The 14,858-nt window shown below is 44.1% G+C and overlaps 1 protein-coding gene across 1 annotated transcript in view; it reads right to left on the bottom strand.

Annotated features, from left to right (window-relative positions):
- LOC126164686 (protein spinster) overlaps window positions 1-14,858 on the bottom strand; it is a 349,949-nt gene that overhangs the window by 24,202 nt on the left and 310,889 nt on the right. The window lies entirely within an intron of this gene.

Below are 14,858 nucleotides of genomic sequence, written 5' to 3'. Positions count from 1 at the left end.
GTGGCTCTTAGCACTGTGGGACTTAGCATTGGAGGTCATCAGTCCCCTAGACTTAGAACTACTACCTAAGTAACCTAAGGACATCAAACACATCCATGCCCGAGGCTGGATTCGAACCTGCGAACGTTGCAGCAGTGCGGTTCCTGACTGAAGTGCCTAGAACTGCTCTGCCACAATGGCTGGCACAAATAACTTGTGTCTGGGCCTACATTTTTGTACCTTATATCACCTGCTAACAGATAGTAAATTTAATTAAATCTTTCTCCAAGTATTTTATATACAGAATGAAGAAATTTGTATGCATTGAATTCTTCCATGTTTCTTTAATTCTTTTTATAATCATCATTTATAATCATCACATTACTGGAATTTCCAATAAAGCAACACTTTTGCTGAAGAATTTATACAAATGTGTCCTTTATTTTCCCACTTTAGCTACTGACATTTCTTTTCCTCTATACAATATTTCACAACCTGACGGGCTGCTGGCAGTGCACGCATTATGGATAGATCTAAATCTGATTTAGGAAGTGTTGTGAAAGGAACAACAGTTCCACTCACTGAATCTTCTTGATATAGATAATATGGAGTCAGGTTAAATAGCTGATACCTCTGAAATGTTGATTACAGGGTTCTAATCCTGCTCATACTTACTATCTATACGAAACAGATGCATCACTCTTAAAACTATACAGCCTCCAATGAAACTAACTAAAAAGCTGTGTATCCGATTTTATTAATGGAAACAGTAGATTTTGTTCACGGAAACAGTAATGGTACCATTTATGTATCAAAGGCAAATTCAATTGAGAACATTAATTAATTATGAGACAGAACTGCTGACCAGTATTTGCCTTCACCAGGTAGAACATGCAATACTGCCAAAAAACAGATATAAAAGCAAAAATGAGAGACTTCCTTGCTTTCAGAACCAATAGGTCCTTACCCACGGAGCAGAGAGGGGTAGATTGAGGAAGGTTAAGAGGAAGCAAACGTCACTCAAGACTCTAAGGTCAGACAAACACCACACTTATAGTGAGGACAAGCTGGGCCCCTATCATTCTGGGATTTGAGTTACCTGTCCTTCCCTTTAACCCTCCCCAACCCCCTGCTCCCCGGGGACTTAAATATTAGTTCTGGAAATTAGTCAACCTATTAATTTTAGTTTCACGTGGGTGTATTGACAGTACTATACATTTTGCCTTCTGCGGGTAAGTGTTGTAACAACTTTTCATACTTTATTACAACAGTTCTAGGATATTCAATGGTATAGCTTAAATTTCTGGCTCATGAGAAATCATTTATGGTGCACCTGGAATTCTTCCACACATTCTCTGAATGAACACCATTAAGATTACTCATTTTCACAAACAATGATTGAATAATAACAACATTTATCTTCCCAGTAGTCTGATGATGTCAGTCATCAATTTCTATCTTCAGTTAATCTTTTCCCATTTTTTACCTTTTTTCTCTGCTTAATCATGAACATATTCCTACAGAATGACATTTCAAATGCCAGCAACCACTTCTTGTTCTCCAGATATCCTATGATCTATGTTTCACCTGTATACAGTACAGATGTAGACTTTCTCAATGCCATATTGATATCTGATACCACGATGCCTTATGACAACATAAGTAGGCTTACTAGGACACAGTAATAAACAGTTATATGAACTTTATTAAGAAGCATCATAGGGGTTTTACGAAACAAGGTGTTGTCATAGTATGACAAAACCCTGAAGCAGCGTATGTCATTGTCTTTAAGTATGCAGTGCAACATGCAGGCAAGCTAAAATATTTGCATCTTCAGAAAAAAATGGAGAAAAATTGAAATTCATTGGGGCAGAAAAAAAATTTAGATTAATTATTGCCACCCTTGAAAGTGAACAAACGAGTAACCAATTCTCTATTCCTCAATGTTATATTACAGCACAATATGATGTTTTAACTCATCTCTGTGGAATGTTAAACTGTTGTAAGGTAAGTGCTCTACCATCTGAGCTACCAAAGCACGACTCGTGCCCGGTGCTCACAGCTTCACTTCTGCCAGTATCTCGTCTCCTACCTTCCAAACTTTACAGAAGCTCTCCTGCGAACCTTGCAGAACTAGCACTCCTGAAAGAAAGGATACTGCAGAGACATGGCTTAGCCACAGCCTGGGGGATGTTTCCAGAATGAGATTTTCACTCTGCAGCAGAGTGTGCGCTGATATGAAACTTCCTGGCAGAAGTGAAGCTGTGAGGACCGGGCGTGAGTCGTGCTTCGGTAGCTCAGATGGTAGAGCACTTGCCCGCGAAAGGCAAAGGTCCCGAGTTCGAGACTCGGCCGGGCACACAGTTTTAATCTGCCAGGAAGTTTCATATCCGCACACACTCCGCTGCAGAGTGAAAATCTCATTCTGTCCTAATGAGCTAGTGGTACAGTATTGTCAATGGAATACATTCAGTTTGTGCTTCTTGGATAAGGAAATACTTTTCGTTGTCATCATACAAAAACTTCTGCTTACTTAAAATTTACAGGACTCTACGGGTAACAGTTACGAAGCATGGAGGCCTATATGCAACATGATTTTTGATTTGTCACACAACTGACAGGAATTTCAAATCTCACAACTAGTTGAATATGTACCAAATTTCTTTTACATTTACACGGACTCCCAGTTTCCTTTTTTTTATGTCCATAAATGATTTGCAGATGCAAAGAGTAACCTATAACACAGAGATAACGTAAGCACCGTTACTCTCAGTCAGTGGTGTCCCTACATTCATTTAATTTAGAAAATTTAACGTCATACAACTCATCCAAATTTGAAGTATATGGTTATGTGTTTAACTACCGTACTCACAATCCACCCCTCTCCCCTGCCCCCCCCTGCCGCCCCCCCCCTTCTCGTTACCAAACACATCACTCTCCGAGAGGAAATAGGTATTAACTTCATTACTTTTCATTATAGCTGTCTTCCATTTATAAAAACATTAGTTTAACTGCTATAAATATCACACAACTTTCCAAATGTTTCATGGATATTTGAGACATGAATGAAAAATGTACATTGCGGTTGAGACATCTAGCAATGATGTGTTTACAACAATTTTCCAGTCGACAGAGGTTACACGTAGCGAACTATTGTACATTTGACACATTGGCTAGTGTGGATAATGTTTAAATTATATGTATTTAGGTCTGCTGACCAGTTCGTGTTTTTGACAGAATTTAGAGTGACGTGGAACTTCTGTACGTACGTCGGTACTGCAATTGAAGAAGTTCTTGTGCCTCACGATTATTATAGTCCGATTCACGAACGATCGCATTTGGTGCAGGTCGGTTTACAGAAGGGGATTGCATTGTTGCCGGTTCCAAGCGAGAGTTGGGGCCCCATATGCGCGCTCAGCGCTTTGTGTGGAAAATGTGTCTCTCTTCTGTAGAATTTGTTGCTTATCACCACCATGAGCGGTGACCCCTCGCACCAATGAAATAAAATTGCACTACGTAACTCGCTATGATCATGTTTTTAAGCTCGCATTGTGCACATTCACATTAGAGCGGTCAGAATCGTGCTGGACGCTCACTGACTGTCGGCAAATGCGTGACGTAGATGCACAGAACAAGCTTGAAGCCGCCCGCCGTCGTTCGTGACTCCAACTGCAGTGACAATCGAAACTGACAGCAACGACAATTTTTAATAAAGATGACACTGTTTCCCTGAACACCGAACCGCAGCTGGGGTCGCTAGTGACCCATTCCTTAATTCTTTCATTGCTCATTATTTTGCATTATTGGCTACACTGTTGAATTTCTCTGATTTTGTATCAAACACATTAATTAACCACCACACTTAATTTTACTTTTTATAATAAGACCTACAAAGAGAAAAATCCAGATTCACTTAGAACCATGGGCGGGTCAATTCAGACTCCACTGCTGCAGCCCCTTTAGTCATCTCATATACCTTCACGTTTATTTTTGGGTTGTGTTTGCTCAACAATCTCAAATCTCACTTTCAAATGGTTCAAATGGCTTTGAGCACTATGGGACTTAACTTCTGAGGTCATCGGTCCCCTAGAACTTAGGGGGTCATCAGTCCTCTAGAACTTAGAACTACTTAAACCTAACTAACCTAAGAACGTCACACACATCCATGCCCGAGGCAGGGTTCGAACCTGCGACCGTAGCGGTCGCGCGGTTCCAGACTGTAGCGCCTAGAACCGCTCGGTCACTCCGGCCGGCAAATCTCACTTTCTCCGGACTACCTGATGACGTTGGAGATTTCCAGCTGTGGAGGGGAGGCAGATCAGGTTGACACGCGTCTGAATATGTACAGAAATATCATACAGCCACTGCTTAGTTCCATGAAATGCGATGTAAGGTGCGCATTCAAACTGTATGAATAGTGCTTGCAACATGCACATTTATTGTGGCTAAACGTCTAAGAACAGAAGAGGACACTGGCTCATGAGGGTGAGCTGCTGGGGTTTTCATCTGAGGAAAATCTCCCACAACCTATAGTTTCGGATTCTTCGCCAGAAGATGATGATGATGATGTACCCACATGATTATTTAGCGAATACTGATGAAGGGGGCATGCATATTTATATCTTTATTTTAAAACTGTTTGTCGATGTGCCACATACACAAACAATTTTTAAGTGCAAAAAATTATATTTATACGTTGGTACAACGTTACTTGGACAAGGGAAGAAATGCCACATTTGACAATTTTTTCCTCCTTCTTGGCTGTCTGTAAAACGTTGAAAGTAAATACTACAAGTATTTTGGGCAGCAAACAGCGACCTCCGGGAGAATACCAGTCTATAGTCCGGGCGAAGATGAGTTACGTAGCACAGTGTAATTGAAGAAGAATGACGGGACATTGACTGTTTATCAGAGAGAGAACAGCAAGAATGCTCTGATACTCTGCACTATGCATTGCATGGTTATATGAAAACTGAGGCCAGTATAGGAAAAACAGTTACAGTTACTTTTTACAGGTGCTGTAAATATGGAATGTGCATGCTTGACCAAATGGCTTCGGAAAAAAAAATCAGTCAAAGCACAATTCAGCCGTTCGCCTGTCCACACATTTTACCTGGGATAAATGCCTGGTTCTTGTACAATGCTCTTAACGAGAAAAAAAAATCTGGACCTTTTTACTGCGGCTGGGAGAGGAGCTTTCTGGGTTGCTGGGGAGTACACAGCGATCAGGAAGACTAGGACCTGCATCACTCCCAAAGAAACAGGAAAAGCGAGCACGTTGTCTGGTGAAGACAGACTCCTCTCCAAACAAATCATTTGTAAAATGTCATATATGTACGAAAACTGTCTGCAATAAATGCACACCAAAAGACTATTAGTTGTGCTCGTTATCTGATGCTAGCCAGGAACAAAAAACAAATATGTTTAAGTTTTCTTAATAATAACTGATCATTTGAGAAAAGCTACTTGAAAGAATAGATTCATTAGTAGCGACAATAAGCCACTGACAGAGGACAATAAAAGGGAATGATAGGGTTCTATGTATGACCAATTATCAGTAGCTGTAATGTTAATAACTAAGTCCTTTTAACGGGCGATTTTTTATATTTCAACGATTGCGGCGGGTTGTTGGCGAAGGGGCAATTATTTAGTTACTTATTAATGTAACGACAATCTAGGGCTACCCTTATTCAGCTGTATACTCGAAGGAATGAGGCACGTTGGATACTTGAAGTCTCGTGGTGTGTATCACATGCCACGACATGTCCTTCAGTTGTGTTGAGTAAGTGGCGGATTGATGTATCGAGCAACGAGATCTTTGGTTCGTACAGCGGAGTCGGGCAGTCTCTTGTTCACTGCTCAATAGTGCTGTTGACTTGTGTAGATGTGTGACTGATAATAAAGCATTATTGATTTAAAGTGGTGTTCAGGATGTTATTTCGCTACATAACTTCCTCGCATCCACAAGCGTTTTGGTACACAATGGAGTGACAAGCGTTATGCACATATTCAGATGGGGGTAGTATAGCGTACAGAAGGTATGAAAGAGCAGTGTATTTACGGAGATTTAATTTGTACTCGGGCAATTTACGTGAAAAGGTTTGCAGCGTAATTATAGCCGCACGAAATCAATTACCCGATGCAGGGGACATCCCATTCCGGAAATTGTCAGGGAATTCAGAACTCCGATATCTACAGTGTCACGTGTGTGCCGAGAGTACCAAACTACAGGCATTAACCTCTCACCACGAACAACGCAGTGGCCGACGCCCTTCACTTAACGACTGAGAGCAGCAGCGTTTGCGTAGAGTTGTCAGCGCTAACAGGCAAGCAGCACTGCGCGAAACAACCGCAGAAACCAACGTGGAAGGTACGATGAACGTATCCGTTAGGGCAGTGTGGCGAAATCGAGCGTTAATGGGCTGTTGCAGGAGACGACCGACGCGAGTGCCTTTGCTAACAGCACAACATCGCCTCTCCTGGCTTTGTGACCACATCAGTTGGACCCTAGACGACTGGAAAACGGTGGCCTGGTCAGATGAGTCCCGATTTCATTTGGTAAGAGCTGATGGTAGGGTTCGGGTGTGGCGCAGACCCCATGAAGCCACGGACCCGAGATGTCAGTAAGGCGCTGTGCAAGCTGGTGACGGCTCCATAATGGTAAGGGCTGTGTTTACGTCCTCTGGGCGTTCGGCTACTTGGGAGACTATTTGATGGATGAAAATGTGCCATGTTATCGGGCCACAACTGTTCGTGATTGCTCTGAAGAATATTCTGGACAATTCGAGCGAACGATTTGGCCACCCAGATCGCCCGGCATAAATCCCACAGAACTTTTATGGGACATAATCGAGACGTCATTTCGTGCACAAATCCACAGTGTTGCCCCAAGTTCTGGAAATCAAGGAATTTCAAACACGCCAGGGAAATACGAAAAAAAAAACTGGAAAAATTTCGTTTTTGTCTCAGTAGATGAAATGGTTTGTTTACTGAGATGTCACGCATCGTCGCTGGCTGGGTGCCACTTCGCTACTCCCTCATTCTTACTACATCCCCCCTCCCTATCGGAACAACAGCTTCAGCTTGCAGTCAGTGCTGCCACCACTTCTTGGCGCTAGCGTACCAGCTGCCAATCAGAGGCAGGGAGGCATGAGGATTACGCTGTTTGGGTCTGAGACGGCTATCATGCGTGCGCGAGTTGTGTCTGCGTGGTTGTGTGAATGTGTGTGTGTGCGCGCTCTCGTTTTCTGACAAGGGATATAGCCAAAAATTTAGCTGCGAGAGTGCGGTTGTGTTTTCTATGTGCGTGTCTGCGGCTGAGCGATCATCTTTAAGGTGAGTTGCCCCCTGTCCTAAATACTACCGATTCTCAGAGTATTTGTGCAAATTACCTGTGGCACGGATTGATCACCGCGGTCTCATTTCATCAACATGGTGTCTGTGATATGTGAATAGCTGGCCACACGAGTGGACTTCCACGACGGGCCAAAACCGCAGGCCATTTCTGCGGGTATCTCTCATGGACGGGCCTGCCGATCGGCCCATCGGTTCCCCCTAATGTGCGAGACCTGCCCGTCGGACCTAGTCCGACCGTACTGCACGGAGGCCGGGTCTTTTTGGGTGTGGCGTAATGGGCCGGGTTTTCGTGGTTCATCCACGGACCCAGCACTGGTGCTCGTCGGCAGGCTAGAGGCCACGGGCGAAGGATTTTAGGAATTGCGGCTGTCTCACCGCAAGTACAAAGGCACTTTATTTACTATAGTACAGTTTGGCACTTCGAAAGTAGTTTATACAGGGTGAAAAGTATTTAAACCGACAAACTCTGGGAGGTTGTAAGGGACATCAAATCAAATATTTTTCTCTAATGTCATTTTCTCCTATGAGGAGTATTTAAACCGGTAGAGGAAGATTTCTCTGGCGGCAAATTAATTAAACCAACAAACACTTTTCCATTTTTTTTTATGCCCAAGAGACAACACATTAACACAACCCAATTTCAGTTACATTAGATTTTCAAAAATGCCTCCATTGACACATAAACAAAGATTACACCGTCGCATCATGTTCTGTCTGACACGGGCAAAAACCCCAGGAGTATCCTGAATTGTTCCTGCTGCTGCTACTATCCGGGCAACCAGATCCTGTTCTGATGCAACAGGACTTGCGTAAACAAGGTTGCCCATCTCTCCCCGCACAAAAAAGTCCAGAGGGGACATATCTGGGGATTGAGCAGGCCATGGCACAGGACCACCTCTGCCAATCCACGTTTCTGGAAACCGTCGGTCCAGGAATCGACGCACACGACGACTGAAATGTGCCGGCGCCCCGTCATGTTGGAACCACATGGGTTGTCGTGTAGGGAGCGGGACGTCTTCCAGCAATTCTGGCAATGCTCTGGCGAGAAAATTGTAATAGTGCCTGCAATTTAATGGCCTAGGTAGCAGATATGGCCAAATTAAACAGCCCCCAACAACACCAACCCACACATTAATGAATAACCGCACTTGATGAGCGCTAGTAACTGTGGTATGTGGGTTATCCTCACTCCAAACATGCGAATTGTGCATGTTGAAGACTCCATCACGCCCGAACATTGCATCATCGGTAAACAACACAAAGGATCGAAACGTAGGATGCATTTCACACTGTTTCAGGTACCACTGCGAATACTGTGCTCTGGGTTGATCATCAACTGGTTCCAGGTTGTGGACACGCTGTAAGTGAAATGGACGTAACAATTGCTCTCGAAGGACTGTTCTTACATTCGTCTGATTCCTCCCCATGTTACGTGCAATTGCACGAGTGCTGATTGAAGGATCCCGCTCCACATGCTGCAAGACCGCTTCCTCAAATTGCAGCGTTCTTACCCTGCGACGGCGTCCCTGTCCAGGTAATGTGCTAAATGACCCGGTCTCACGCAGACGTTGCTACACAGCAGCAAAGGTCGTATGATGCAGGATACGGCGATTGGGATACTGTTGTTGATAAACCCGCTGTGCAGCTCGTCCGTTGTGGTGCGCTACGTAGTACGCACCAACCACATCAGCGTACTCACTCCAGGCGTATCGCCCCATTAGTAAACAGAGACAATGCACTACTACACTGGTGGACAGCAGTTGCCTACAACTGAAGAGCGTAATACGGCCTCTAACAACTACATAGCCTAGTACGGCCTCCACCAGTTTAAATAATCCTCATAGGAAAAAATGACATTAGGGAAAAATATTCGTTTTGATGCCCCTTACAACCTCCCAGAGTTTGTCGGTTTAAATACTTTTCACCCTGTATATTAGAAAATATGGACGATAAGAAGAAGAAAATTGTGGCAGTCGCTGGCGGTTTGTACGCTATGCACTCATATATTTCTCGAAATAAAAATCAAACTATACCTGTAGAATAATAGGCATAACACAGTGGGTAATATTCGACAATAACGAACATAGTATAACCAACATTTTATTGGTGGTCACGTACAGTGTCGGTTTACACAGCTCTTCCCCGCCTTGAACAGTTCTTTCAAGACAGCTGAGGTTCTTTCTGAAATCAGTGAACGTGTTTTAAATCTGTCTTACGACTCGAAATGGGTACTTTTTGTCACCAAATGTGTTTCGTTCTGTTGAAATAAAGTAACAACAGTGGTCTTCATGAAACAAATATACCATTTTGTTTGATTTCTTCATCTAAAAATAGTTCAAAAATGGTTCAAATGGCTCTGAGCACTATGGGACTTAACATCTGAGGTCATCAGTCCCCTAGAACTACTTAAACCTAACTAACCTAAGGACATGAAACACAACCATGCCCGACGCAGGATTCGAACCTGCGACCGTAGCGGTCGCACGGTTACAGACTGAAGCGCCTAGAACCGCTCGGCCACTTTGACCGGCTAAAAATAGTTCATTACAAAAGATGTTGATGTTAGTACTTCAGATTTTTTGCTCACACAGGGAAGAAATACAGAAGTCATTACGTTTTTTGTCAACGTATGTCTTTATTGAGCCGTGAGATCACAAAATTTATCAGGGAAAAATGCAAAAACTTGTCTGGAAATCAGGAAATTTCACTTGGCGAAACTCGTTGTAATCCCGGTCCTGCACCGGCAACACTTTGGCAATTATGGACGGCTATAGAGACAGGCAATACTGACCCTACGACTTATCTCAGAAGATAGATTAAGGAAAGGCAAACCGACGTTCCTAGCATTTGTAGACTTAGAGAAAGCTTTTGACAATGTTAACTGGCATACTCTCTTTCAAATTCTGAAGGTGGCAGGGGTAAAATACAGGGAGCGAAAGGCTATTTACAATTTGTACAGAAACCAGATGGCAGTTATAAGAGTCGAGGGGCACCAAAGGGAAGCAGTGGTTGGGAAGGGAGTGAGACAGGGTTGTAGCCTCTCCCCGATGTTATTCAATCTGTATATTGGGCAAGGATTATAGGAAACAAAAGAAAAATTCGGAGTAGGTATTAAAATCCATGGAGAAGAAATAAAAACTTTGAGGTTCACCGATGACATTGTAATTCTGTCAGAGACAGGAAAGGGCCTGGAAGAGCAGCTGAACGGAATGGACAGCGTCTTGAAAGGAGGATATAAGATGAAGATCAACAAAAGCAAAACGAGGATAATGGAATGTAGTCGAATTAAGTAGGGTGATGCTGAGGGAATTAGATGAGCAAATAAGACGCTTAAAGTAGTAAATGAATTTTGCTATTTGGAGGCAAAATAACTGATGATGGTCGAAGTAGAGAGGATATAAAATGTAGACTGGCAATGGCAAGGAAAGCGTTTCTGAAGAAGAGAAATTTGTTAACATGGAGTATAGATTTAAGTGTCAGGAAATCGTTTCTGAAAGTATTTGTATGGAGTGTAGCCATGTATGGAAGTGAAACATGGATGATAAATAGTTTGGACAAGAAGAGAATAGAAGCTTTCGAAATGTGGTGCTACAGAAGAATGCTGAAGATTAGATGGGTAGATCACATAACTAATGAGGAGGTATTGAATAGAATTGGGGAGAAGAGGAGTTTGTGGCAGAACTTGACCAGAAGAAGGGATCGGTTGGTAGGAGCTGTTCTGAGGCATCAGGGGATTAGAAATTTAGCATTGGAGGGCAGTGTGGAGGGTAAAAATCGTAGAAGGAGACACGAAGCAGATTCAGAAGGATGTAGGTTGCTGTAGGTACTGGGAGATGAAGGAGCTTGCACAGGATAGAGTAGCATGGAGAACTGCATCAAACCAGTCTCAGGACTGAAAACCACAACAACATAGAGACAGCACGGCTCAATATTTCCGCAGGGGACTTGCAGTGACAGGTTGAATCCACGCCACGTCGCGCTGCTGCACTACGGCCGCTAAGAGAAGCTCCAGCACGGTATTCCAAGACTATTGCCACTTCGGTGTACATGCGAGTAAGCAATCTGGAGTTGTGCGTAGCACACTCGCCGCGGGCAGCGAGAGCTGTGGCGTCGCGCCGGCCGCCGGTGATGGGCAGCGACTGTACCCGGCTACCTGCTCGCCTCTGACTGACGCTGTGCGACTGACTGCCGGCCCAGGAATGTGGAGCGTGCGGCCGGCGCCAGTGGGCGCTCCCAACCAGCCGCCAGTCACCCCCCCACCCCCTCCCCAAGTCGCACCCTCGTCGGATTTGATGAGTTAAGCCCGGTCCACACGCAACGATATGTCTGCGCAGACATTGGCGCAGATGTCTGTACATGCAAAAGATCGCTGCAAATGTGGTGCGTTCACACGACACAAACCCCAATCTACTACTCGCCCGCCATCTGTCGGTGTAGAACAGAAATATCAGTGGCAAGCGACTACGCTCCCCGTAAACGTCAAAAACTTAATTCAATTATTTTGTAACATAGAAATGGAGGAAGTTCTGTTGTGGTCTGTGTTCGCAACTTGTGTTGCAAAAAACATTCAGACCAACCGCAGGAAACAGAGAAGGCGGTCAAAATGGTGTAGACAGTGGCTGCTAAAGCGAAAGCAGTTTTCTCACGTACATTTACTGGAGAGTTGCAGGGCGAACCTGTTTTGTTTTACATTACCTCGTGTTCCATTTCCTGGCACATTGACACTCAAATTTCATCTTCAATTGTACTCCTGCTTGGTCTTGGCGTTTCTTGATCACTAAGAAAGCCAAGCAGATCAAAATACCATAACGTTGGCTGGTATACTTGATCTACTCTTACACCAGATCTTCTAGATTTCTGAACTTTGGATAACTTTTCGGTAAACAGTTCGCTGACAGACTTAATTTACTTGACTTGCCTTCATGAACTCATCCTTCAGGACAGCGTAAATAGCTTCACATGTGTTGGGTATTATTTTACTCAACGCTTGTTTCGATATTGCAGTTGAAAACTGCAAATCCTTGTAGCTTCTTCCTGTTGCTAGGAATCTTAATGTTACGCCAGCCGTTTATCAGGAGAAATTGCCCTTCTCATACAAGTATTTTTTTCTCATAATATGAGGGGTTACAAGCTTTAAGAGATAATTATAAGTTTCGACATCCATCTGCAAATAATTTCGCCAGTTCGCAACGAATTTTTTTTTATTTTTTTTTTTATTACCGTTTCTCTGTTTGCCGAGGCGTCAACTGCCCGCAATTTTTCAATTAGAGCATTGTATGCTGCTGTCTTTTTGTCTCGGTCACTATATTCTTTACTTTTAATCTTCCACAAACATGGGTGGTTTCTATATATTTCAATGAATTCACTTACGAACTCTCGAGAACACTGACGAGTATCAGCCATTTTAATGCCCTGTGCGCACAAATACAAACACTAGACTGAGCAAACAGCTGTTTCGCACCAGATTTGCGGCGATCTCCTGTCCACACGCTCCAACTTGTCTGCGCAGATGTGGTTTGAACCCACAGATTTGAGAGGTTTCGCTCAAAACTCCAACTTCAGGTTTGCACACACCTCAGGTCGGTGCAAATCTTCTGTCCACACGCAACGATCTGTCTGCGCAGATGTGATGTGCGCAGACATTTGCGCAGACAGATCGTTGCGTGTGGACGGGCCTTTAGGCTTTCGCGGAACTAAACAAAATACAATGTTTGCACCAACTTGGCGCGCTCCTCTTGCGAGTGACGAAACCGCGGAGCCTGCCATGTTATACAACCCACGTGATTGTGGTACAGTGATCGACAAACTTTTGGGGTCAAGAGCCAGCCAGCACTTACGTTGTGGGGCTGCACCTGGGGCCGCAACTGTACCGACCTTATTATTAACTGATGACCTACATAAATTTGCACGTTACGGGTCCCCAGCAGACCAGCTACAGTTAGGACTGTCGGCTGCTCGTCCCCCAAATACTGGTCCCTGAAAACCAGTACCATTCGGAACACTTTTTCACGGCTGTTCTCTGTTTTAGTCCGCTACCACCTTCAGCGTCCCCAAAGTTGTGGCACCGTAATTTCCCGACCAATTGTTGTTGTGTTGCAAATGTTCAAATGTGTGTGAAATCTTATGGGACTTAACTACTAAGGTCATCAGTCCCTAAGCTTACACACAACTTAAATTATCCTAAGGACAAACACACACACACACACACACACACACACACACACACACACACACACACACATGCCCGAGGGAGGACTCGAACCTCCGCCGGGATCAGCCGCACATGTTGTATTGCCTCCGTCAGCGAATGATTAATTCATTAATAACAGTAACTATACTTGCATTTAAATGTATTAGAAAATACACTGAAGCGCCAAAGAAACTGGTATAGGCATGCATATTCAAATACAGAGATATGTAAACACACAGAATACGGCGCTGCGGTCGGAAACCTCTACATAAAACAACAACTGTCTGGCGCAGTTCTTAGATCGGTTACTGATCACCTGAATCCATTCATATGCATTGTGCATTCCGACGGACTTGGGCAATTCAAGCAGGACAGTGCGACACCACACACGTCCAGAATTGCTGCAGAGTGGCTCCGGGAACACTCTTCCGAGTTTAACCACTTCCACTGGCCACCAAACTTCCCAGACATGAACATTATTGAGCGTATCTAGGATACCTTGCAACGTGCTGTTCCACCCCTCGTACTCTTACGGATTTATGGACAGCCATGCAGGATTCATGGTGTCAGTTCCCTCCAGCACTACTTCAGACATTGGTCAAGTCCATGCCACGTATTGTTGCGGCACTTCTGCGTGCTCGCGGGGACCCCTACACCAGGGGTCTCCAAACTAAGGCCCGCGGGCCGAAACCGGCCCGCGTTAGCTGGCCGGACATCCCCGGTATCTGGCCCGCCAAATATTTGAGGTGGTGCCTATACTGCCAACAATTTAGTTTCGAGGCCTATCGCGCCAGAATTTCGGTCAGGTACGCCCACCAATCAAATTTATGTAATTAAATAAAAACCGTAGTTCGTTTCAGAGCTAGCTATTCCCACAACCTCAGATTTTTTAGATTTCATCTTTCCTTTAGCCTTACATTACGGTGATCATGGAGTGCTAGGGTGCTTTAATCCCACTAAGTAGATCATGGCCCTTACGACTTCGTGGAGGAGCCAATGTGGCCCGCGGACTAAAACGTTTGGAGGCCCCTGCCCTACACGATAATAGGCAGATGTACCAGTGTACTAATATTTCACCTTTTAAAGTTATCGAGCTATGCTGCCACGGCGAAACATTTCTCTGTAATGTGTTTCTAACCATATTGTTCTAAAAACAGCATTTTTTGGGGGGGGGGGGGGGGGGAGAGAGAGAGAAAAGTCACAATCTTACAATACGCATCGTTTGACGTCTGTAACGTAAATAGATACCTGAAATTTAGGATTTTAAATCCTACAAATGTACCACGGATACAAAAAAACAGTTGTACACAGTGTTCCAAAATTCCCGTTACAG

This window comes from Schistocerca cancellata, chromosome 1, assembly GCF_023864275.1.
Source record: "Schistocerca cancellata isolate TAMUIC-IGC-003103 chromosome 1, iqSchCanc2.1, whole genome shotgun sequence".
In the NCBI taxonomy this organism is placed as follows: Eukaryota; Metazoa; Arthropoda; class Insecta; order Orthoptera; family Acrididae; genus Schistocerca; species Schistocerca cancellata.
Note: the sequence above shows the minus strand (reverse complement) of the source record. Positions and strands in the feature narration are given on the sequence as shown.